Source organism: Chlamydotis macqueenii, chromosome W, assembly GCF_036417535.1.
Source record: "Chlamydotis macqueenii isolate bChlMac1 chromosome W, bChlMac1.mat, whole genome shotgun sequence".
Lineage (NCBI taxonomy): Eukaryota > Metazoa > Chordata > Aves > Otidiformes > Otididae > Chlamydotis > Chlamydotis macqueenii.
The window spans coordinates 54,413,685-54,436,986 of NC_141592.1; the positions used below are offsets into that span (position 1 = coordinate 54,413,685).

At 49.6% G+C, this 23,302-nt stretch overlaps 1 protein-coding gene across 2 annotated transcripts in view; it reads right to left on the reverse strand.

Moving 5' to 3' along the window:
- Positions 1-23,302, reverse strand: part of LOC147596819 (zinc finger SWIM domain-containing protein 6-like) — a 174,042-nt gene that overhangs the window by 104,423 nt on the left and 46,317 nt on the right. The window lies entirely within an intron of this gene.

The following is a 23,302-nucleotide window of genomic DNA, read 5'->3' on the forward strand; positions in this document are numbered from 1 at the left end:
AAGAGAAGAGAAGATGTGAAGAAGCTGAGCGGGGGCACAGGGGGAAGTGCAGGCCTCATGGGCCTTGCAGGCCTCACCCTCTGGCCTCTTGCCAGGTGGCCGACTGGGCCCGACTTGGCCTGGCCCAGCTGCAAGAAGTGGAGAGGAGATGAGCTGGGTGATGTGAAGAGATTCTGAGAGGCTTCTGCCAGCCTGTTGTGAAGAACTTGTCTTGTGAGAGGAATGGCTGCAGATGCCAAGGTCAGTTCAGGTGGGGAGGATGGTGTTTTAAGATTTGGTTTTATTTCTCCTTATCCTACTCTGATTTTGATTGCTAATAAATTAAATTAATTTCCCCAAGTTAAGTTTGTTTTGCACATGGTCATAGTTCAGCCCCGATTGGGACCAGACTACACAGTCTCTCTCTCGCTCCCCCTCCACCCTCCAGTGGGACAGAAGGGAGAACTGGTAAACAAACAAACAACAAAAAAAAAAAAAAAAACAGACAAAAAAACCACATGGGTTGAGATTGAACAAAAAGTAAATTTAACAGCAATAACAGAAGAAAACAAAACAGAGATGGAAAACAAATACAGTATAATGGCTTACAACAAATGTCAACACACAGTTTCTTCCCACATAACAGGAGACTCCCCTCAGCACCCTCCTAACTTATATACTGAGCATGATGTCAGATGGGATGGAAGAGCCCTTTGGCTAATTCGGTTAAATTAACCCCAGCTGTTGGCTAATTAGTTAACTATCCCAACTGGGTGCCTCAGCCATAGGGGTCACCAGCTCCAGTTCTCCACCCAGCTCAGGTGAATATTAACTCTATCCTAGCCAGAACCAGAACACACATGATTGAAATTGCTGAGTGATCTTCCTATCCTTATCTTGACCCACAAGCCTTTCATTGCATTTTTCTCCCCCTGTCCAGTTAAGGAGGGGAAGTGATAAAATAGCTTGGTGGGCACCTGGCATCCAGACAAGGTCAACTCATCACATGCATGGAATATGGTAAGCCTCAGACTTTTGAGGAACACTTAATAGGTTATCTGAGCTGAGGGAAACCAGCTGGAATGGTCATACAGCAGCTCACTGCAGCAAAAGTGTGAAGTGGGAGTCATCAAATCTACACTGGCACTGAAGAAAAACTGGATGTAAATTCAAAACTAAGGGTAAGGAAAAAAAGGGTAATTAATACTCAAGAAAATTGCTAGAGGTGGAGCTACTCCCAAATCACTGAGCTTTTAACTAGCCATGCTGCCCAGACAGTCCAGCTAGTGTACACTAAAATGTTTATAGGTGAACTGTAATGGAATATAAATGTAGACAGGCATCAGGCTCAAGTTTACATTCAGCCACAACCAAAGCTGGAAACAAAAGGTTAAGACATATTAAAAATCTGCAGTTAAATTTTGATAAACAAATCTTCACTCTGCTGGTGAACTTCATAGGCCCTGTTTTTTTTTTTTTTGCAAAGGGAACAGACTGAGACAGTAGGATGTGCAAACAGTCTGCAAGAATCTGCATCCCATCAATATGCTGAGTGTGGGGTAACGTTAGCAGGGCTGCATGTATGCAGGAGGGGCAGTCTGCAGTGATTCGCGCGCTAGGCGCGGATAGGTCCATGGGCGCGGGGGGCAGGTGCGTCCACGTACGTGGTGGGCACGGATAAGTCCATGGGCGCAGGGGCAGGTGCGTCCACGTACGTGGTGGGCACGGATAAGTCCATGGGCGCAGGGGCAGGTGCGTGGCGGGCACGGATAGATTCATGGGCGCAGGGGGGCGGGTGCGTTCGCGTGCGTAGCGGGTGTACGGGTATTTAACCCTGTGTTGCGCAGCATTAAATTGAAGGCTTGGCTTGACGGTATCCGTGTGATGCCCTGCTTTCCCCGGGGCGGGGCTCCGGTGCGTGCGGGGTAGGTGAGCTGGCAAGAGAGCTGGCAGCTGAGGGAGCCCAATAACAAGGACTGATTACTATCAGTCTTCAGAGGATCAGTGTGAAGAGATTTGTTGCTAGCTTTTGAGGAGGAGTTTGCTCTACTACAGCGAGCAGAAGCTGGCATCCCTCCTCCAGGAAGCAGGCAGCAGAGATTCATCCCATAGCCCAGGGTATCTATCTCCCAAGAGTGATACCGCTTTAACTTTTACTGCTACTTAGTTTTCACATCACAACATTTGCAGGGAGAAATTATGCTTAGTTGCTACAGCACAAGTATAAATATCACAAATAGGAAAGTGACTGCAAATGAGGAAGAGCAACAAAACCAAACTCGGGTTAAGCCTCCTGCTTTCATTAAAATATCCATAAAGCAACACAATAAGATATTGACTGCTCTTACATTCATGAAAGTAAATATTTAGAGACTATCAGTTGTTTTAAGCAACTTAGAAGATGCCTTGCCTGTCAAACAGATAAAATTGTTCTGGTTTTGTTAGTGAGGGGGGGCCTAAGGTGGTAGCTTCTGTAGGAAACTGCTAGAAGTCGCTCCCCTTTGTTCAGTGGACTCGGCCGGGCCTAGGGCGGACCCGCTGCTGGCCAAGGCCGAGCCAATTGGTAGCAGAATGTTCCCTGATAACGCCTCTGCGATAACGTATTTAAGTAGGGGAAAACAGGAAAAAGAGAGGAGAAGATGTGAAGCAGCTGAGCGGGGGGCAGAGAGGGGGAGGCGCGAGCCTCATAGGCCTTGCAGGCCTCACCCTCTGGCCTCCTGCCGGGCAGCCGACTGGGCCCAACTCGGCCCGGCCTGGCTGCAAGAAGTGGAGAGGAGATGAGAAGTGAATAAGATGTAAAAAGGATCCTGAGAGGCGTCTGCCAGCCTGTTGCGAGGAACGGCTGCAGACGCCAAGGTCAGTTCAGAAGGAGGGGGAGGAGTAATATGGCTCCTGGCCAAGATTCCTCTGCAACTCGTGGTGAAGACCATGGTGGAGCAGGTTGTCCCCCTGCAGCCCATGGAGGTCCATGGAGGGGCAGAGATCCACCTGCAGCCCGTGGAGGACCCCATGCTAGAGCAGGTGGAGGCCTGAAGGAGGCTGTGGCCTGTGGAGGGCCCGCTGGGGCAGCTGTTCTAGAGGGACTGCACCCCGTGGAAGAAATGACCCACGCCGGAGCAGTTTCACGAAGGACTGTGGCCCGTGGGAGGGACCCCACGCTGGAGCAGAGGAGGAATGCGAGGAGTTCTTCCCCTGACGATGATACAGCGGCGTAAAACAACGCGTGATGAACTGACCGCGACCCCCATTCCCTTTTCCCCCCACCCCGTGCCGCTCGGGAGGGGAAGGTAGTAGAGATAATGTTAAGCCCGGGAAGAGGGAGGGGTGGGGGGAGGTTATCTTGTTCCCTGTCTCATTCTCCTGCTAATTTTAGAAAATAAATGAATAGTTTTCCCCAAGTCGAGTCTGTTTTGCCCGTGACGGTAACTTTAAGGATTTCTCCCTGTCCTTATCTCAAACCTTGAGTCGTTTTTCTTATATCATCTCCCCCTGTTCTCTCGGAGGGTGGGGGGAGCGGGAGAGAGACTGCGTAGTCTGGTCCTGATCATCATTTTTTTAGTCATTTTTTTGAAGTTGCTATTTACATTCTTATTGCTAAGAGGTGAAATTTTCCATATTACATGTCTGCAGTTAAAGGGTTACCCTCAACTAAGAATCATCTGTCTCCACCAAAAGGAAATAACAAAAATGAAGTCATCTGAGACTGAAGAAAACCTCCAGCAAGACCTGTTCATTTTTAAGGAAGGGAAAGAGGGAAGAACCCAGCTCTAATAATTTTTTTTTTGTTTTGAAGTTTCCCTCCCCTAGTCCAACCTCATCTCTGCTCTTTTCACCTTCAGCTGGCTCAATGCATGCACTTTTCCCATTTAACAGGAAGTGGATAAAATCCTATAAAGGAAGAAGATGGCAATCACTGATAGGAACTTGGGAAGAGATTAAAAAAAGATTAGAAAATAACTACTTCCTGAAAAGAGTGTGTCTGGATTTCCATAGCCATACTTATAGTTTGGGAAAACCCAGCACAAGATGTCTGAAACACAGGCACCCTGCAGGAAAAGGTATTTAGGTAATTCCAACAACATAAAACATTTAACTGATTTAATAATTTAAGATTGCACTCAAACAGTTAAAGTTTAAGCTATGCAAAAGCACAAGCCAGTATAGTTTTGAAACTAAACTGACCTTCCATCAGGAAGTATTATACTTGTCCTAAAAGAGGAAACTACCACTCTCATTTTCATCACTAGTTATGGAATAAATAATTTCCTTTGTTTAAAAAGGGGAAGAAAAAAAGAGAAAAAAGATCAATGCTGCACTTGTGCCAAATGAAAAATAGCATTAAAACTCCTAGAAAGGGGGACTCTTTCTTTATGGTCATGATTCTATTCCTTCACTTGTATAATAAGTATTCAGAAAGACTTAATTATTAGCATTTACAAAGAGATTTTATTGCTTTAATTTTTATTTATAACAAATGTTTGTGTATTACTGCAAGCGTCAGGATGTTTAATGAACTCATTTTACTCATAATGAAAATGGAAGTAAAAGGAGGAAAAGAGGTTTTTCAGCATAGAAACAACAACAATGTAGGACTTCAGGAGGGGCTCAATTCATTTTGGACTGTAAATTTTACAAGATAAGCAATTTCAGCAACTTCCTCTGGTCACCAGAGCATCCTGTAACTGGGTTGGGGCAACTCCCAGTATTGATACAGGCTGGGGGACGAAGGGATTGAGAGCAGTCTTGCCAGGAAAGACTTGAGGGTACTGGTGGATGAAAAGCTGGACATGAGCCAGCAATGTGCACTCGCAGCCCAGAATTCAGCAACATACTGGATTATTACATCATCATTACATTACATCAAGTTCAACAAGGCCAAGTGCAAGGTCCTGCACATGGGTCAGGGCTCCCAGGCACAAATACAGGCTGGGCAGAGAATGGATTGGAAGCAGCCCTGAGGGGGGTGTTGGTTGATGAGCAGCAGAACATGAGCCAGCAATGTGCACTTGCAGCCCAGAAGGCCAACTGCATCCTGGGCTGCATCAAGAGGAGCATGGCCAGCAGGTCGAGGGAGGTGATTCTGCCCCTCTACTCTGCTCTGGTGAGACCCCACCTGGAGTACTGTGTCCAGTTCTGGAGCCCCCAACATAAGAAGGACATGGACCAGTTGGAGAGGGTCCAGAGGAGGGCCACAAAGATGATCAGAGGGCTGGAGCACCTTTCCTGTGAAGAGAGGCTGAGAGAGTTGGGGCTGTTCAGCCTGGAGAAGAGGAGGCTCCGGGGAGACCTCATAGCGGCCTTTCAGTACCTAAAGGAGGCCTACAAGAAAGCTGGAGAGGGACTTTTGACAAGGGCATGTAGTGATGGGACAAGGAGTAATGGCTTTAAACTGGAAGACAGCAGATTTAAATTAGATATAAGGAAGAAATTCTTTATTGTGAAGGTGGTGAGGCACTGAAACCGGTTGCCCAGAGAGGTGGTGGATGCCCCATCCCTGGAAATGTTCAAGGCCAGATTGGATGGGGTTTTGAGCCACCTGGTCTAGTGGAAGGTGTCCCTGCCCAAGGCAAGGAGCTTGGAATCAGATGATCTTAAAGGACCCTTCCAGCCCATACCATTCTATGGTATCGTACTGTTGTCACCTGCCTAATGTTGTGTTATCACAATGCACTTAAATAGCAAGATAGAGACAAGTTTACATATAGATTCGTTTGCAGTGTTGCCCAAGATTGTCAAATCGAGAGACTTGCTAGTATTTGAAGTAATTCTCTGTATCACAATAAGAAAGGAAGAAACAGAGTCTAAATCTATAATTGAGCCTCTGTTATGATGATAAAGATCTGTAAACTGAAAACTGGACCTTTAAGTTTTAACACTGTCAGTATCCCAGGTCTCATCAAAATAAATTGAAATACTTCTATCAGGGCCCTTACATAGAGGGCTATTGATTTATTTTCTTTATACTTTAAATGGTTAAAAAGAAATTTAAAGTATCTAGAGAGAGTACTGTGTCCAGTTCTGGAACCCCCAACATATGAAGGACATGGATCAGTTGGAGAAGGTCCAGAGGAGGGCCACGAAGATGATAAAAGGGCTGGAGCACCTTTCCTATGAGGACAGGCTGAGAGAGTTGGGGCTGTTCAGCCTGGAGAAAAGGAGGCTCCGGGGAGACCTGATAGTGGTCTTCCAGTACCTCAAGGGGGCCTACAAGAAAGACAGGGAGAAACTCTTCAGCAGGGCCTGCTATGATAGGGCAAGGTGTAATGGTTTTAAAATAGAGGGAGGTAGATTTAGATTGGATATTAGGAAAAAAATTTTTACAATGCGAGTTGTAGAACAATGGAACAGGTTGCCCAGAGAGGTGGTGGAAGCCCCATCCCTGGAAACATTCAAGGCCAGGCTGGATGAGGCTCTGAGCAACCTGATCTAGTTGGGGATGTCCCTGCTCCTTGCAGGGGGGTTGGACTAGATGACCTTTGAAGGTCCCTTCCAACTCTATCCATTCTATGATTTGATGAGATGTATGGGTGCGAGATTCAGTTGCTAGGTGAATCTTCCCATCTGTGACATGCATTAATTGGATCAAAAAGCATCCCTCTTTCAGAGCATGTGAGGATGAGGGAAAAGAGTGCTCACCTTTTCGGTGCTAATTCCTGTATATGCTTTCACTTGTTTTTTTTCATCTTTTGGCTACACAAAAAAGTAAAATACAAGACATCCACCACCTCAGTAGAGGCACAGAAACCTATCATCGTCTCATCCCTGCAATGTGCATTTCATATGCCTGCCTGCCCATTTGCAGTAATAATTCATCAATTTGAATACAAAGTAAGAGATGAGCATCCCTCTTCATGAATTTACCCCCAAGAGCTCTGAAATGTTGCTCCATTAAATGCACATCTCAGCACATCCTGCTGGTTTTGGTTGCTGGAACACTCTACCTCCTCCCTGATCCCATCTGGTCTCTCATGGACTTTGCCCATCAGGTCCCCGAAGAGGCCGAAGTCCGCCTTCCTGAAGTCTAGGGCAGAGAACTTGCTATGTAGTTTCCTTGCTGCCCCGTGGATCTTGAACTCCACCGTGTCGTGGTCGCTGCAGCCAAGGCTGTCCTTGAGTTTCACATCCCCCACCAGTCCCTCCCTGTTGGTGAGCACAAGGTCGAGCATGGCACCCCTCCTTGTCGGCTCCTCTATCGCCTGCAGGAGGAAGTTGTCCTCCACGCATTCCAGGAACCTCCTGGACTGCCTGTGCCCTGCCGTGTTGTCTCTCCAACAGATGTCTGGGTGGTTCAAGTCCCCCATGAGGACCAGGGCTTATGACCACGAGGCTGCTCCTATCTGCCTATAGAGCGCCTCATCTGCTCTGTCCTCCTGGCCAGGCAGCCTGTAACAGACCCCCACTGTAACGTCCCCTGTCCGTCCCCGTCCTCTAATCTTGACCCATAAGCTCTCTGTCAGCTCCTCCTCCATCCCCAGGCGGAGCTCCACACACTCCAGCCGGTTGCTGACGTAGAGAGCAACACCCCCTCCTCATCTCCCCTTCCTGTCCTTTCTAAAAAGCCTATACCCTTCCATGTTGACGCTCCAGTCGTAGGAGTTGTCCCACCACATCTGCGTGATGCCAACAAGGTCGTAGCCCTGCTCGTATGCACGCATCTCCAGCTCTTCCTGTTTATTCCCCATGCTGCGTGCATTGGTATAGAGACACTTCAGCTGGGCCCCCAACAAAGCCAACTTGCTGGCTGGAGCCACAGGAGTTCTTTTGGACCGCAGTTTACGTTCATTTGCACTTACCTGCGATCCTTCCTCAGCTTCTGGACCCTCGGTGCTGGCACTGGCGCCATGCTGACAGCAGTGGGCTGAACTGTGCTCCCCCTCCCCCAGCAACACTAGTTTAAAGCCCTCCGGACGAGCCTGGCAAGCCTTCATTCAAGCACACTCTTCCCCTTCTCAGTTAGGTGCATGCCATCCACCCCTAGCAGCCCAGGCTTCTCAAAGCACGCCCTGTGATCTAGATACCCAAAGCCCTGGCTGTGGCACCACTCCCTGAGCCACGAGTTAACCTGCCAGATACACCTGGCCCTTTCAGGTCCCTGCCCTTCCACTGGGAGGATTGACGAGAATACCACCTGCGCCCCAGAGTCTTTGACTGTTGTACCCAGAGCCCTGAAATCCCTTTTGATGTTTCTCAGGCTGCTGCCGGCTGTGTCACTGGCCCCCACATGAAACACCAGTAGTGGATAATAGTCTGTGGGCCCTATGAGGCTAGGTAGTCTCTCGGTGACATCCCTGATACGAGCCCCCGGGAGACAGCATACCTCCCGAGAGAGCACATCGGGGCAGCAGATGGGTGCCTCCGTACCTGTCAGGAGGGAGTCACCCACTACTACCACTCGTCTCCTTTTCTTGGTAGCACTAGTTATCACGCAAGCTGGTCGGGCTCCCTTGCACAGCTCCCGTGCCTCCCCCGAGGTGCTGGGTCTTACTTCTTCAGTCTGCAGAGCAGCAAAGCGGTTCTGCAGGGGCACCTCGGGGTTCGGGGGAAGCTGCTTCTTCCTCCTGCTGCACCTTGCCCTTGCAGCTTTCCATTCATCTTCTGCCTGCTTGCTTACCTCGTGTGTCGGGGGGGGGTGGGGGGTGGTAATTGGTTCACTGGGTGCTGCGGTTCCAGTGCAGACTGTGCCTGGAACCAAGTATCCAGCTCCCTCTCAGCCTCCCTGATGTCCCACAGCCTCCTGACCGCCTACTGCAGCTCAGCCACCTGCCGCAGGAGCTCCTCCACCTGGGCACACCTTCTGCAGCCAGGGCTGCCGCCTGCCCCCAGGAGTAGGGTCCAGGCACTGCCTGCAGCCCGAGGTCTGCACCGCAGCCTCTCCCTTCGGCTGCTCCGTCTGCACGGAGGCATCGACCGCCGCAGGGGGAGCCGGTGCAGACCTCCCGGCGGGAGCTACAGCCTTTGCCCTCAGGCGGGTGTTCGCCATGTTGCCCTGAGAGTCGGGAACAGCAAATGCCCCGGAGTTGGTGCCCTCCCTGATGGGCCCTGCCCTCACGAACTGCTGGGCAAACTGCCGCGCCATACCCTTACTGACGCGCCATGCCCTGTTTGCCCGTCCTATTCGCTGCGCTCTGGGTCGCTGGCGCTCCCTAGGCCCTGCTTTATACGGGGAGAGGGGCCGGACCGCCGGTGCCCCCGGGCTCCGCCCACATCTCCTCAGCCGCTCTCAACGAGCTGCGGGCTCCTGGCGCTTCGCTCCGCTCCCCCCTGAGCTTCCCTGCTTCGGGAATCCCCTGGCTGCGCTGTGCCGCGCCGCTGCGGATCGTGCCGACTGCGAAGCTGTAGATTCTTTAAATGAGGCTTTAGAATGCCAGGTAGATCATCCAGAAGCTCGATCTATATTGTTAAAACAGTTAGCAGTTGCCAATGCAAACCAAAATTGTAAAAGGCTATTGTCCTCTTTACTGGCAACAAATCCTGGTGCTTCAATGGCTCAAATGGTAGAGGCGTGTAATGTGGTAGGGACGCACGGATGGCAAAAGCAGACGATGGCCCAAGCGTTTGCTGCTTGCCAGCTGGGCACATCCCGACCTCGAACATGTTACAGTTGCAGGCAGCCAGGGCATTTGCAAAGAGACTGCCCTAGAAGTCCCAAAATATGCCCTTGATGTAAGAAGGGGAGACATTATCAGAAACACTGTAAATCAAAATTTGATAAGAATGGCAAAGAATTGTTAGGATCCCATAATCAGGGAAACCACAAGCTGAGCGCCACAGGGAGGCGCGCACAGACAACAAATGCTCCCCGGAACACCCCTCAGAAGCCACACTTGTGGATGGGCATAAGCGAGTCACAACCCTCGAGTCAGGAACCTGAGGAAGCGCCGGACTGGACCTGGCCACCTCCCAACCCACATATTTAGAAAACTCTAAACCTGTAGCGACTGGCACTTATGGCCCTGTAGGGAACGGATGCCATGCCCTCCTATTAGGCAGATCATCAACCACAATGCAAGGACTCTTCATTCTACCAGGTGTTATCGATTGTGACTACACAGGGGAAATAAAAATTATGCTATGGACACCACAGCCACCATGTTTTATATCATCTGGAGTTAAATTGGCACAATTCATACCTTTCAAGGTCAACCTAAACACCAAGATGCCTGCTTCTAGGGAAGAGCATGGGAAGCAAGGGTTTGGATCAACAGGTAGCCCTGAGATATACTGGACTCAGCAGATAGCAAGTAGCCACCCTATGCTGCGATGCACGGTTACAAGAGGAAGAGATCAAGCTATAATTAATGGATTAATTGACACCGGAGCAGATATAACGATAGTGGCTAAACAGGACTGGCCATCCGCTTGGGGGGCTGGTATGGCAGTAACTATGGTAACGGGAGCAGGAGGAGGAGTTACTGCACCAAGACAGAGTGAGACATTGGTGCACATTAACAGCCCAGATAATTGTGTGAGCACTGTGCGGCCTTTGATATTACCCATTCCTGTCACCTTATGGGGTAGGGATCTCCTCGCTCAATGGGGAATGTCATTACAAAATTTATTATAATGGCCACTGGCAGAGAGCAGCTTACCCAAAAGTTGACATGGCTAACAGATACCCCTGTCTGGGTTGACCAGTGGCCATTGGCAAAAGAGAAGCTGCATCATTTGAATGAATTGGTGGATGAGCAATTACAACTTGGAGATATAAGGCCAACACACAGTCCCTGGAATATACCTGTATTTGGAATACAGAAAAAAATCGGATAAATGGCGACTCCTACAGCATTTAAGGGCAGTAAATAGGGTAATTGAGGATATGGGACGTTTACAACAAGGGTTACAATCTCCTTCAATGATACCTCGACACTGGAGTATTACCGTAATTAATTTGAAAGATTGTTTTTTCACCATACCTTTACATCCTGAGGATGCTCCACGATTCGCATTTTCTGTGCCTTCAATCAATATGGGAGAACCTAATTGGCGGCATCATTGGACAGTACTTCCGCAAGGTATGAAAAATAGCCCAACCATCTGCCAATGGTACGTCGCACAGGCCATAGCACCAGTAAGGCACTTACATAAGAATAGCCTCATTTATCATTATATGGGTGATATATTAATTGCAGCACCCAATGATTCTCTGGTGGACAGACTTCTTAATGATATCACCAGTGCATTATCTTGATTTAAATTGGTTATTGCTCCAGAAAAAATTCAAAAGGTATGTCCTTGGCAATATCTCGGCTGGCAAATTATGGAAAGAACAATTGCACTGCAGAAGTTAAAAATCCCTCAAACAGTGTTTACCTTAAATGATTTGCAGAAATTGCTGGGAGCTATCAACTGGATACGCCCGGTATTAGGCCTCTCAATGGAAATGCTCTCCCCTCTATTTCAAGTGCTTAAGGGGGATCTGGATTTAACCTCTCCTAGGATATTAACTCCAGAAGCACAAACAGCATTACAAACAGTTTTGCGACAGATGCAAGTTACCCAAGCCGATTGATGTGACCCCAATCTACCCTTTAATGTATTTGCAGGAAAGCTGCAACCTAAAGCATTAATAGGCCAACAAGTGGAACAGCAGCTTCTGTGAACAGAATGATCTTTTTATCCCATACAGGCAAAAAGACACTGACTACTTGGGCAGAGCAATTAGCACAGTTGGTGGTTAAAAGTAGGAATCGTCTTTGCCAATTAACAGGGCAGATGGACAAGAGCTGTACTTGCCGCTCACTATGGAACAATTGATTTGGCTATGGCAGTTTAGTGAACATTTTAACTATGCCATGGTGGGATTCACAGGGCAGATCTCCATTCATTGGCCTAAGCAGCTCATGTTGCAATTTTTAGGAGAACTAATGTTGTATCCAGCAACTCATCTAAGTCACACTCCCATAAAAAAATGCCTTGACAGTATGTACAGATGGATCAGGAAAAATGCACAAATCTGTAATTGTTTGGAAGCAAGATGGTGAGTGGCATCATGACGTTCAATTGGTAGAAGGTTCATCACACACTGTAGAACTTGCGGCAGAGGTACGAGCTTTGTATAAATGGAAAGATGAATCCCTCAATACTGTCTCAGATTCTACCTATGTGGTCAATGTAGTACAATGTGCTGGATGGGCAATGTTAAAGGAAATTAATAATCCTTTGTTGTATGACCAGTTTCAACATCTGTTATCAGTATTACAAGTGCGGGATCATCCTTACTTTATTGTACATCTGAGAGCTCACACCCTGCTTCCAGGACCTGTCACAGAAGGAAACAGGAGAGCAGATGCTCTCACTAATGCGGCCCTCGTTCCAAACACACTCATGCAGGCCAAGCTGTCCCATGAATTTTATCACCAAAACTCTACAGCCCTTCAATGACAATTTAAGCTGACATGGGAACAAGCTCGGGCAATTGTGTGTTCCTGTAGCAGTTGCCAGAACACAATTATACCACCTTTATATGGGGTTAATCTGCGAGGTTTGTGCTCTCAAGAATTATGGCAGTCTGATATAACTCATGTCCTGTCATTTGGCTGACACAAATATGTACATGTAACCACTGATACCCATTCCAGCTTATTGTTTGCCTCTGCTCATACAGGAGAACATGCTCAAGATGTTTGCCAACATTGGACGTCAGCATTTGCTTTCATGGGAGTTCCCACGCGTATTAAAACAGATAACGGGCCAGCGCATGCTTCTCGTGCAGTCCAAACCATCCTTGCTCTTTGGGGCATCGAGCATGTTACTGGTATCCCACATAACCCCACTGGACAGGCCATCATTGAACGTGCCCATGGCACACTTAAAAATATGCTGTTAAAACAAGAAGGGGGAATGGAAGGGAAATCTGCAAATGAAAAGTTAGCAAAAGCAATGTATATGCTCAATTTTCTAAATCACTGGAGTGACAATTCTTCCCCAGTACAGAAACATTTTGGATCATCTACTGTACATGAGGCCATCCGAGGGCAAGCTCCAGTGATGGTTAAGAATCTGGAAACAGGTAATTGGGAAGGACCATTCCCTCTTATGACATGGGGGAAAGGATATGCTTGTGTCTCTACAGGAGCAGTGAACAAGTGGATCCCTGCACGATGGGTACGACCAGCGCTCCAAGCTGCCTTGCGTTCATCGGACTGTTAACAAGCTGTATGGCAGCCCCATGGACATCAGTCATGGAAAGAAGAAACGTGTGGGTAACTATGGCTAATGCCACGGGACAGGACATCATTTGTCTGTCTGTATCATCTGCAAATAAGCCTTTCAGAACATGCTTGGTCAACCTGCCAGATAACAGTAGGGCGGCAACTCTGTTTTAAACAACAGCAGCTGTGAACGCTGAGTGCTGAACTACAAGAGATGGAACTTTTGGGATCAGTAAAGATGGACTTCTGTCTATTTTTTAATTATTTAGGGGCTAATGTTACCAAAGGGGTAATGATTGTAAATGCTTCAGGACCTATACATTGCAATGACACAGTGTGGTGTAATCATGCGAGCACTAACATATCAAAATCCAGCAATACTCCAGTGGGCCTCCCTGATAGTATGTTTTCCATATATGGAGACCGCGTGTGGGCAGGGATACCCTCCCATATAAAAGGGGGCCCCTGCACCATAGGCTACAGTATAAAAGACATAGCTTTGAATTTGACTCTTAAGACAATATAGAGTTTTGGAACTCAAGCAAAATTATTGCTACTAACTGATGCAGATTCCATCTGCTATGCTACTTTACTTTTTATCAGTGGTAAGAGAAGAAATAAGGAGCATTTACACCCTTTACTTGATGCAGCGGGGAATGTGATCACTGAGGATAAGGAGAAGGCTGAGGTCCTCAACGCCTTCTTTACTTCTGCCTTTAATAGGCAGATCAGTTATCCTCAGGGTACTTTATGCCCTAATCTGGAAGTCTGGGATGCCAGGCCGAGTACACCCCCTGTGGTACAGGTGGAGACAGTTAGAGAGCTCCTTCTCCATCTGGACTGCCACAAGTCCATGGGACCGGACGGGCTCCATCCTAGGGTGCTAAGGGAGTTGGTAGGGGTGATTGCCGAGCCGCTCTCGGCCATCTACCAGCGGTCCTGGTTATCTGGGGAGGTCCCGGAGGACTGGAGGCTTGCCGATGTGACTCCCATCTACAAGAAGGGCCGTAAGGAGGATCCGGGGAACTACAGGCCTGTCAGCCTGACCTCAGTACCTGGGAAAGTTATGGAGCAAATCATCTTGGGTGAGATCACTCGGCATATGAGTGGCATCCAGGGGATCAGGCCCAGCCAGCACGGGTTCACGAAAGGCAGGTCGTGCTTGACCAACCTCATTTCCTTTTACGACTGGGTGACCAGACTGGTGGATGAAGGAAAGGCTGTTGATGTGGTCTACCTGGACTTCAGCAAGGCCTTTGACACGGTCTCTCACAGTATTCTCCTAGGGAAACTGGCTGCCTGTGGACTGGGTAGGTATACCCTTCTTTGGATAAAGAATTGGCTAGGGGGCCGTGCCCAGCGGGTGGTGGTTAATGGAGTCAAGTCCAGCTGGCAGCCTGTTACAAGTGGTGTCCCCCAGGGGTCGGTACTTGGGCCCATCTTGTTCAATATCTTTATTGATGACCTAGACGAGGGGATTGAGTGTACCCTCAGTAAGTTTGCAGATGACACCAAGTTGGGTGGCGGTGTTGATCTGCCTGAGGGTAGGGAGGCCCTTCAGAGGGATCTGGATAGGCTGGATCACTGGGCTGAGCTGAATGGCATGAGGTTCAACAAGGCCAAGTGTCGGGTCCTGCACTTTGGCCACAATAACCCCATGCAGCGCTATAGGCTCGGAGCTGAGTGGCTGGAGGACTGTGAAGAGGAAAGGGACCTGGGGGTGTTGGTTGATGCTCAGCTGAACATGAGCCGACAGTGTGCCCAGGTGGCCAAGAGGGCCAACGGCATCCTGGCCTGCATTAGAAATAGTGTGGCCAGCAGGAGCAGGGAGGTAATCATCCCCCTGTATTCGGCACTGGTGAGGCCGCACCTTGAGTATTGTGTTCAGTTTTGGGCCCCTCACTACAAGAAAGACATTGAAGCCCTGGAACGTGTCCAGAGAAGGGCAACAAAGCTGGTGAGGGGTCTGGAGCACAAGTCTTATGAGGAGCGGCTGAGAGAGTTGGGATTGTTTAGTCTGAAGAAGAGGAGGCTCAGGGGAGACCTCATTGCACTCTATAGCTTCCTGAAGGCAGGTTGTGATGAGCAGGGGTTTGGCCTCTTCTCCCAGGCAACAAGCAGGACCCGAGGAAATGGCCACAAGTTGTACCAGAGGAGGTTTAGATTGGACTTGAGGAAAAACTTTTTCTCTCAAAGAGTGGTAAGGCACTGGAACGGCCTGCCCAGGGAGGTGGTGGAGTCTCCGTCCCTGGCAGTGTTCAAGAGGCAGCTTGATGAGAAGCTACAGGATATGGTTTAGTAGCTGTGGCAGCAATGGTAGTGGGAAGACGGTTGGACTAGATGATCTTATAGGTCCCATCCAACCATGTGATTCTATGATTCTATGATTTTTTTACAAAACAGAACCGCTGTTAGCCTGCAGAGCACATATTTGACAGGCCTTGTTGCATGCGCTGGCCTTGTGCAGCAATGCCTAGTCAGTACTCTTCCACTGAATCTGCTGAGGGGATAAACAGAGGTGGCCCACTCTACGAACAACAGGAGACACCCTGAAGGTGCTGTGCCTATCTCCCTTCTCTGCTCTGATCCCGCTGATAATCACCCCCTTGCTCGGCGATGTCTCCAGCTTAGTCGGATTGGTAACAAAATAGAGCAGATTATTAACACAAAGTTATGGTTGTTAGGATTTTGATGGGTTTTGCTGCATGACTGGAATTGTTATATTTGTAGTAGAAGAATGCTGTAGTAGAATATTACTAAGAAGTAATGTAACTAAGTTTTGCTTAGCGATTATGAATATGTGACATCAATAATTTGATTAAGTAAGCTTGTATGCAGTATAATTTTTGATTGAATAAGAATGAAATAAGGATGGATTATGTTACTCTTGGAAAGAATCATTATTCTTATAATATTGTTGGCCATGGCACGTATTCTCCCTTATATTTTACGATGTCTATAAAAAGCCCTCACTAGAGCTTATGCTGTGCTGTTAAAACAAGAAGGGGGAATTGTTGGGGACGACAAATATCAGAAGCCATGGGGATGAGAAACAAGAGACTCTCAAAGAGAAGAATAACAAGATCAAGGACACCTGGTGGGGGGATGTCATAGTTCAGCCCTGATCAGGACCAGACTACGCAGTCTCTCTCTCACTCCCCCCACCCTCCAAGAGAATAGGAGGAGATAATATAAGAAAAAGGGCTCGAGGTTTGAGATAAGGACAGGGAGAAATCCTTAAAGTTACCGTTACAGGCAAAACAGACTTGACTTGGGGAAAACTATTCATTTATTTCTAAAAACAAAGCAGGATAATGAGACAGGGACCAAGATAACCTCCCTCCACCCCTCCCTCTTCCCAGGCTTAACATTATCTCTACTACCTCTCCCTCCCCCACCCCGAGTGGCACAGGGGGGAAGAGGTTATGGGGATTGTGGTCAGTTCATCACACGTTGTTTTACACTGCTGCTTCGTCATTGGGGGAAGAACACAGGGTGCAGTCCCTCCAGAACAGCTGCCTCACTGGGCCCTCCATGGGCCACAGCATCCTTCAGGCATCTGCCTGCCCCAGTGTGGGGTCCTCCATGGGCTGCAGGTGGATCTCTGCTCCTCTGTGGACCTCCATGGGCTGCAGGGGGACAACCTGCTCCACCATGGTCATCACCACAGGCTGCAGGGGAATCTTGGCCAGGAGCAGCATTACTGCTCCCCCTCCTTCTTCACTGACCTTGGTTTCTGCAGCTGTTCCTCTCACAAGAAAAGTTCTTCACAACAGGCTAGCAGACACCTCTCAGGATCTTTTTACATCTCATTGACATCTCATCTCCTCTCCACTTCTTGCAGCCGGGCCAGGCCAAGTCGGGCCCAGTCAGCCGCCCGGCGGGAGGCCAGAGGGTGAGGCCTGCAAGGCTCACACCTCCCCCTCTCTGCCCCTGCTTCAGCTTCTTCACTCTCTCTCTCTCTTTTTTTTTTTTTTTTTTTCCCCCTGTTTTTCCCCTTCTTAAATATGTTATTACAGAGGCGTTATCATGGAACATTCTGCTACCATTTGGCTCAGCCTTGGCCAGCAGCAGGTCCGCCCTAGGCCTGGCCGAGTCCACTGAACAAAGGGGAGCGACTTCTAGCAGTTTCCTACAGAAGCTACCACCTTAGGCCCCGCCTCACTAAACAAAACCAGAACAGGGGAAAAGAGGATAAAGGACACCTGGTGGTGGTTAGAGGATCTGTGTGTTTATAAGCACAGAAGCGGTAACAATAAATGATTCTGCATAGCATGCAGGTGGGGTTTGTGACTACGTCTCCATACCGTAACACCAGATTATTACTCCTTAACTCTACTTATTTCCTAGAGAAGTTTACTACTGTGGTGCTTGCTTCAGAAACATGTCACTCCAAGAGATTAATTTGAGATCCTGAGATCCTTCAAGCACAGCTGGCAGGGAAGAATGGTATTCAAGTACCAAATTTAGTTTAACTTATTTTTGGAAAGAGGTAGGAAAAAAAATGCATTACCTTGTATAAAGACATTCATTTTTGATATTGCCTTATATCTTCCATCTCAAACTTTTATGTGTGTCTTTTATCTGGTAAATCTTATAATGACAGAGAGTTGGCACTAATGCACTAAGTGTTTTTCCTGTTTGTACAGCGTATACTTATACACAGTTCTAGTCTCAATGAAAGTCCTAGGAGCTACCCAGAAAAATATTTATATTTAGTTTTTAAATACAACCTCCAAGGTGCATACTGCAATCTAAACACTTAAATGAAAGGTTTCAAGGAGTAGCAGTAGTTTTGTTTCTCTCTTTCCCCCTCTCCCCTCCACTCTTCAGTTTTGTGACAACAAGAAATCCCCTTTTAATTCTCCCCTCTGCTTCTGACCCACACTTAACTGCTTTTCAAGTGCTAAGTAATGCCAGCTGGGGTAGCTATGGATGAAAGTATTATTCACTTGCCCTGGACTTTAGCAGCTGAAGTTAATGGTTCAATTTGCACAGGTTATCTAGATTCCATCACCATCTCTCCAATGATGCATACAAATCTAAATTAAAATGTAGCACAGACCACAGTTTAATTTAATATTGTTGGGAAGAGGGAGACAGAATTGAAGTTATTCCTGAAAAGCAGCCTGTTATATTACAATAAAGCAGCTTGTTTCTATCATTCCTTTGTTTGACAAGTTTTGGCTGATTAGAAAGGTCATTTATGCCTCAAAGCATCAAATTAACATTTGTGGACATGAATTTTAAAAATGGCTATTTGCTTCTGCTCTTTGAATTGCTAATGATTATTTCTTAAAAAAAAAAAGAAGGAAAAAAAAAGTAAAAAAAATATGTAGCCAGATCCCAGAAGGAAAAAGAGCCTTTTCCTCAGGCAAACTAGGCATTGATTTTATGTCCATGTCAGCACAAGCTGACAGTCAGTCGCCGAGGCAACAGCTTCGGAGTCGGCACTATCCGCAGCGGCGCGGCGCAGCGCAGCGCAGCGCAGCGAGGGGATTCCCGAAGCAGGGAAGCTCAGGGGGGAGCGGAGCGAGGCGCCAGGAGCCCGCAGCTCCGCGCGAGGGCGGCTAACGAGACGTGGGCGCAGCCAGGGGGCACCGGCGGTCCGGCCCCTCTCCCCGTATAAAGCAGGGCCTAGGGAACGCCAGCGACCCGGAGTGTAGTGCGTCAGCTCGCTATGGCAGGGTGCGTCAGCGAGGGCGCCTCTCCGGGGCACTTGGTGATTCGCGCCTCTCAGGGCGACATGGCCAACACCCGCCTGAGGGCAAAAGCTGCACCTCCGGCCGGAAGGTCTGCACCGGCACCCCCTGCGGCGGTCGATGCCTCCGTACAGACGGAGCAGCCGAGGGGGGAGGCTGCGGTGCAAACCTCGGGCTGCAGGCAGTGCCTGGACCCTACTCCCGGGGCAGGGGCAGGCGGCAGCCCTGATGCAGAAGGTGTGCCCAGGTGGAGGAGCTCCTGCGGCAGGTGGCTGAGCTGCAGGAGGCTGTCAGGAGGCTGTGGGACATCCGGGAGGCTGAGAGGGAGCTGGATACTTGGTTCCAGGCACAGTCTGTACCGGAACCGCAGCACCCAGTGAACCCATTAACCCCCCCCCGCACTGCCACACGACATTAGCAAGCAGGCAGAAGATGCCATTGAATGGAAAGCTGCAAGGGCAAAGGCGCGGGAGGAAAAAGCAGCTTCCTCAGAACCCTGAGGTGCCCCTGCAGAACTGCTTTGCTGCTCTGCAGACTGAAGAAGTAAGACCCAGCACCTCGGGGGAGGCATGGGAGCCGTGCGAGGTAGCCTGACCGGCTCGTGTAATAACTAGTGCTACCAAGAAAAGGAGACGAGTGGTAGTAGTGGGCGACTCCCTCCTGACAGGTACGGAGGCACCCATCTGCCGCCCCGATGCGCTCTCTCGGGAGGTATGCTGTCTCCCGGGGGCTCGTATCAGGGATGTCACCGAGAGACTACCTAGCCTCATAGGGCCCACAGACTATTATCCACTACTGGTGTTTCATGTGGGGGCCAGTGACACAGCCGGCAGCAGCCTGAGAAACATCAAAAGGGATTTCAGGGCTCTGGGTACAACAGTCAAAGACTCTGGGGCGCAGGTGGTATTCTCGTCAATCCTCCCAGTGGAAGGGCAGGGACCTGAAAGGGCCAGGTGTATCTGGCAGGTTAACTCGTGGCTCAGGGAGTGGTGCTACAGCCAGGGCTTTGGGTATCTAGATCATGGGGTGTGCTTTGAGAAGCCTGGGCTGCTAGGGGTGGATGGCATGCACCTAACTGAGAAGGGGAAGAGTGTGCTTGGACGAAGGCTTGCCAGGCTCGTCCGGAGGGCTTTAAACTAGTGTTGCTGGGGGAGGGGGAGCACAGTTCAGCCCACTGCTGTCAGCATGGCGCCAGTGCCAGCACCGAGGGTCCAGAAGCTGAGGAAGGATCGCAGGTAAGTGCAAATGAACGTAAACTGCGGTCCAAAAGAACTCCTGTGGCTCCAGCCAGCAAGTTGGCTTTGTTGGGGGCCCAGCTGAAGTGTCTCTATACCAATGCACGCAGCATGGGGAATAAACAGGAAGAGCTGGAGATGCGTGCACACGAGCAGGGCTACGACCTTGTTGGCATCACGCAGATGTGGTGGGACGACTCGTACGACTGGAGCGTCAACATGGAAGGGTATAGGCTTTTTAGAAAGGACAGGAAGGGGAGATGAGGAGGGGGTGTTGCTCTCTACGTCAGCAACCGGCTGGAGTGTGTGGAGCTCCGCCTGGGGATGGAGGAGGAGCTGACAGAGAGCTTATGGGTCAAGATTAGAGGACGGGGACGGACAGGGGACGTTACAGTGGGGGTCTGTTACAGGCTGCCTGGCCAGGAGGACAGAGCAGATGAGGCGCTCTATAGGCAGATAGGAGCAGCCTCGTGGTCATAAGCCCTGGTCCTCATGGGGGACTTGAACCACCCAGACATCTGTTGGAGAGACAACACGGCAGGGCACAGGCAGTCCAGGAGGTTCCTGGAATGCGTGGAGGACAACTTCCTCCTGCAAGCGATAGAGGAGCCGACAAGGAGGGGTGCCATGCTCGACCTTGTGCTCACCAACAGGGAGGGACTGGTGGGGGATGTGAAACTCAAGGACAGCCTTGGCTGCAGCGACCACGACACGGTGGAGTTCAAGATCCACGGGGCAGCAAGGAAACTACATAGCAAGCTCTCTGCCCTAGACTTCAAGAGGGCAGACTTTGGCCTCTTCGGGGACCTGATGGGCCAAGTGCCATGGGAGGCGGCCCTGGAGGGAAGAGGGGCCCAGGAAAGTTGGTCCATATTCAAGGAGCACCTCCTCCAAGCTCAGCAGAGGTGCATCCCGATGAAAAACAAGTCGGGCAAAAAGGCCAGGAGGCCGGCGTGGATGAGCAAGGAGCTCCTGGACCAACTGAAAGTGAAAAAGGAGGCCTATAGAGGGTGGAAATGGAGACAGGTAGCCTGGGAGGTCTACAAAGAGGCTGCGCGAGTGGCCAGGGATAAGGTAAGGAAGGCCAAAGCCCTGGCAGAACTGAATCTGGCCAGGGATATAAAATGCAACAAGATGAGCTTTTATAGGTACATAGGGGACAAAAGAAAGTCCAGGGAAAATGTAGGCCCCCTCCGGAAGGGAACCAGTGTCCTGGTTACCCAGGACATGGAGAAGGCTGAGGTACTCAATGACTTTTTGCCTCAGTCTTCACTGACAAGAGTTCCTGTCCCACCACTCAAGCTGTAGAAGGTGCAAGCAGGGACTGGGAGAATGAAGAACCGCCCACTGTACTCGAAGAGCAGGTTCGGGATCATCTGAGGAACTTAAAGGTGCACAAGTCCATGGGACCTGACGAGATCCATCCGCGGGTCCTGAGGGAACTGGCGGATGAAGTTGCCAAGCCACTGGCCATTGTATTTGAGAAGTCGTGGCGGTCTGGTGAGGTCCCCGATGACTGGAAGAGAGGGAACATAACCCCAATTTTTAAAAAGGGGAATAAGGAAGACCCAGGTAACTACAGGCTGGTCAGCCTCACCTCTGTGCCTGGCAAGGTCATGGAGCGGATTCTCCTGGAAACCATGCTAAGGCACATGGAGAGCAAGGAGGTGGTTGGCGACACCCAACATGGCTTCACCAAGGGCAGATCGTGCCTGACCAATTTGGTGGCCTTCTATGACGGAGTGACAGCATCGGTGGACAAGGGACGAGCAACGGATATCATCTGCCTGGACTTGTGCAAAGCTTTTGACACTGTCCCGCACGACATCCTTCTCTCTAAACTAGAGAGACATGGGTTTGATGGACGGACCACTGGGTGGATAAGGAATTGGCTGGATGGCCGCACTCAGAGAGTGGTGGTTAACGGCTCAATGTCCATGTAGAGACCGGTCATGAGTGGTGTCCCTCAGGGGTCCGTGCTGGGCCCGGCCCTGTTCAACATCTTTGTCGGCGACATGGACAGTGGGATAGAGTGCACTCTCAGCAAGTTCGCCGATGACACCAAGTTGTGTGGTGCCGTCGACACGCTGGAAGGGAGGGATGCCATCCAGAGGGACCTGGACAGGCTGGAGAGGTGGGCCCGTGCCAACCTCATGAAGTTCCACCAGGCCAAGTGCAAGGTCCTGCACCTGGGTCATGGCAATCCCAGGCACAAATACAGGCTGGGTGGAGAGTGGATTGAGACCAGCCCTGAGGAGAAGGACTTGGGAGTGCTGGTGGACGAGAAGCTCAACATGAGCAGGCAATGCGCCCTTGCAGCCCAGAAGGCCAACCGCATCCTGGGCTGCATCAAGAGGAGCGTGGCCAGCAGGTCGAGGGAGGTGATTCTCCCCCTCTACTCTGCCCTGGTGAGACCCCACCTGGAGTACTGTGTCCAGTTCTGGAGCCCCCAACACAAGAAGGACATGGACCAGTTGGAGAAGGTCCAGAGGAGGGCCACGAAGATGATAAAAGGGCTGGAGCACCTCTCTTATGAGGACAGGCTGAGAGAGTTGGGGCTGTTCAGCCTGGAGAAGAGGAGGCTCCGGGGAGACCTGATAGCGGTCTTCCAGTACCTCAAGGGGGCCTATAAGAAAGATGGGGAGAGGCTGTTCAGTAGGGCCTGTTGCAATAGGACAAGGAGTAATGGTTTTAAAATAGTGGGGAGTAGATTTAGATTGTAAAAAATTTTTTCCTAATTTCCAATGCGAGTTATAGAACACTGGAACAGGTTGCCCAGAGAGGTGGTAGATGCCCCATCCCTGGAAACGTTCAAGGCCAGGCTGGATGAGGCTCTGGGCAGCCTGACCTAGTCAGGGATGTCCCTGCTCCTTGCAGGGGGGTTGGACTCGATGACCTTTGAAGGTCCCTTCCAACCCTAACCATTCTATGATTCTATGATTCTATATCTTAATTAAACCTCACAAATTAAGCAGGTAGCTGAAATGGTGTCAAACAAAAATATAATCTCATTACTGAAGAAAAACTTTTTGGCACATCATATGCAACTTTTTCCTTCCCCTCCACATAGACAAGCTCTAGTACTCACAATGTGAAATACCCAGTAACAGCAACAGCCTCCAAGCTGTGCTGGTTTTGGCTGGGATAGAGTTCATTTTCTTCATAGTAGCTAGTATGGGGCTATGTTTTGGATTTGTGCTGAAAACATCTTCGATAACACAGGGATGTTTTAGTT